Source organism: Sitodiplosis mosellana, unplaced genomic scaffold (assembly GCF_009176505.1).
Source record: "Sitodiplosis mosellana isolate CC-2019 unplaced genomic scaffold, AAFC_SMos_1.0 Smas_scaffold_27, whole genome shotgun sequence".
NCBI classification, from domain to species: Eukaryota; Metazoa; Arthropoda; class Insecta; order Diptera; family Cecidomyiidae; genus Sitodiplosis; species Sitodiplosis mosellana.
The window spans coordinates 593,782-597,304 of NW_022595269.1; positions in this window are offsets into that span (position 1 = coordinate 593,782).

Genomic DNA, 3,523 nt, shown 5'->3' on the forward strand with positions numbered 1-3,523 from the left:
ATCGGCTGACGATGTCTCTTTTGACTCTGATGAACTTTTTTGCCAATTAAGCGTTTTGGATGGCTCGTGTTTCTATTTTGTGAATTGAATGAAATTTATGAAATTTGTTTGCTATAAAAATTGGACTCACCTAAGGGATAGACACGAATAGCATATTAGTAAATATTAGAACTTATTAGAAACCTTTTGACAGCATTGAAAGTACACGTTATATGGAAAATATTAGAAATATTAGTAAAAATTAGAAGAATTTAGAAACCGTGTCTACCCCCTAGGGACTCACTCTACCTTTATTCAAAATGAACTTGAATTGTTCACTGATTTACCTCAGTCATTTGGTTTATTGTGAATATTGATGATTCTTGCGAAGATAGAACAGTATTGTATCGTAAAGAGTCTTTCTTCTCTGGAGAATCTCCATTTGATGACAAATCTGATGCTGAATCTGGTGCCCATTTGCCTAGATTTATGGGCCGTATTGGTCTTATGCTTGGTAATATGGAAGGAGAAAAATGAATGGGAGGTGGTGGATGTTCTTGAAGTGATGGATGTTCTTGAAGTGATGGTGGTGGTGGTGGTGGTGGTAGTGGTGGTGTTTTTGGTGGTGGTCTCATATCGCCTCCATGCTATTACAGAGATAAAGAAAGTGTTGCATCAATACCACATGAAGTGATTCTACTATATTTTAATCAATCTATTTCGGATTGATTGAAAATCTGCTTCGTATCGATAAAAAATTTAAAAGCAATGAATTCCAACAACATCGGAATAGTAGTCGAAATTAATTAAGTTTTGTCGATATAGCGATTTGAACAAATTTGAAACTATTTCCTATGTCCTATTAACAATATTTTTTTTTGATTATGATGCATGAATACCGTTGGGCCGAATGAATATGAACCGTTGTTATATCCACCACTACCGCTAGGTTTTACGGTTACTGAAAAGCCATGAGGTCCTGCATTGTTATTATTTCGTCCCGTAGTTGGATTGCCATTTGGTGTCACAGATGATGGCTTTTGTCTGTTGATTAGAACAATTTTTATGATTTTCAGTAGAAAAAATTCATTCGGCTTGTATTTCAAGCACCTTTTCTAAAATTCAAAATATAAACAATACGATTTCAGCGCTTATTATGGAAATTCATTTTTTGAAATAAACACATATGCCTCTTTAACTTTCAAAAAAGTTTTTTAAAAACCATCTAATTCAATGTAAAATGAAAGCAAGATTAAAAGCAATGTAATTTACATAAGAGTGAACTGAGGAAATAAGAATCGATTGATGACAGCTGCAGAGCAGCTACACATACATTTTTAAATATTTTTACGAAGAAAACAAAGAATAAAAGAAGTATTCATCAAATCAAAATAAAATATTTCACTCGTGTTCTCTTCGCAGATGTCTCGTATTATTATTATACTCACTTGAAATGTAGTGGTGAGATGGATTCATCATCATTTCTATGCAAAAAACAAAGACAATTAATTTTCTAGTAATTTTGAAGAAATACATTAGCTTTGAATTACTTACACCGCCCCATTATTGCGTCGAAAGCATGAATTGAAAAAACCCTAAATGGTATTCAATAAAATTTACTGATTGTAGAAGGGCAAAAAGGAGGATTTAACGACCAAAGCATACCTTTATTTTCTTTCTGGTCTTTCCATGTTTACCGCTGGCATCGTGAACAAGAAACACCTAACTCCACAGAACAAACATTTATTGACCCTTTTAAATTGATGTGAAAATATCAACGAAAATTCGTTCAAAATTAACACTTACAAGACAAACGATCAAAATAATTGCCGTAGTTTTCATCTTGAATTTAATATTCTGAATGAAATGACACTGGTTGAATCCGCCAATTTAAAGGACTCAAAAAACAAAATACACGTCAATCATGAAATGTAAACACTCGAATAAATATTGTTCGGCAAAAACAGTGTGGCTAAACGACACTCTCGACATTTTAGTCATTGGAAAACAAAATTTACATAAAAAAATAAGCGGAAACCATACATTTTCAACAGATTATTTGTTTGTCTGAAAAAAATCATCATTCGCTCAAGCAAACCATACTCGGTTCATGATCACAGTGGATGCTTCATATGAATTTTAAATTTGATAGAATTATGCAAAAATTCACTTCGAGAAAAACATAGACATGCCAATTCTATTTGGAAGTGAAGAGAGATCCTGTTGAAAGAATATTTCTTCCAGAAAAATATTTGTCTTGAAAAAAATATCTGTTTTGAATTGATGTGTGAAATTAGCATAGGGTATGTGAAAATTCGTCGCAATACAAATGTTCGCAGTGTTGCTGGGCGATATTTCTTAAACACTTATATGGATAAATAGAAAAGGTAATTCAAAATGCTGTTTTATTAGCAGCGTCAATTTCAATGTCGGCTTTGACCTTTTATACAACGCATTGAAATAAACCAAAAGTGCGCTTTGGAAGTACACAAAAAGCTTTTAATAATTGTTAGCCAGAAGATCCGTGTTTCGTAGCGGCTACATACTTAATATTATGCTCAACAATGTCGATTTTGTGGAGAAGAGATCGATTAAATGATCAAAATATTGGCATTTTATAGCAATATTGTCGACTTCGGTTTAAAAATGATAGAAAAAAGTAAAAAAAAACAATGCAAATGTCAACTGAGTTTTCTTTGTATGACTGAAATTCGTGTATTTATTTTTTTTATCTTCAAATTGATTAGCTTCACTTAAAATGGATTCGATGAAAACACATTTCTTTAGTTTTGATTGATTTATTTTCGATTGTGAGAACGTATTATGTTGAAATACTCCATGTTTTATTTCAAATTTCAAGTAGTAAGAAGCAACTGCATCAGACTTTGTCTATTTCGGTTGTGATGAACCTTTCAACCATCCTTCTTTTTTCGACTGCAATGAGAAGGACAAAATTCATGAAGCCTAAATTCGATTCCGCCAAAAATAATTAGATACATTCAATTTGTAATTTGATTCAAAGATTAAGATTCAGTCACCCAATTTTTAAATTGAAAATATGATTTATGTAATGAGCTGTGTATATTGTAAGTGACCGAAAAGGCTGTTGAGTGTATTTTATGTTAACCATCAAAGTTTAATGATTAAACAAATTAAGAATAAACTAAAGAAAGCAATGGAATTTCGAAAACGTGAAAATTTTCCGTGAAAATTCTCTTTCCATGCATTTATGTCAATAAAAGGATTGTGCAAAGTTCATCGACATTACTGTTGATGTTAACAAATCTATGGAGCTTACTGGTCTTGGTTTAGATGAGGCGGGTGGAGCTGGAAGGACGTATGCTTTGTGTGCGCCGGTGGGAGTTAGAGTATATGTTGCTGTATGCTGTTAAAAAGAAGAAGTGAGATTTTTATCAATACGACGTGAAGTGATTCTAGTTTTGTTCGTCGAACATTTTCGAATACTTGTTGGACTGTTCAACATGGTTTTAAAAAAAATCGTTTTGTTCGTTGTCCAACAACATTACATTTTGTATGGACCGAA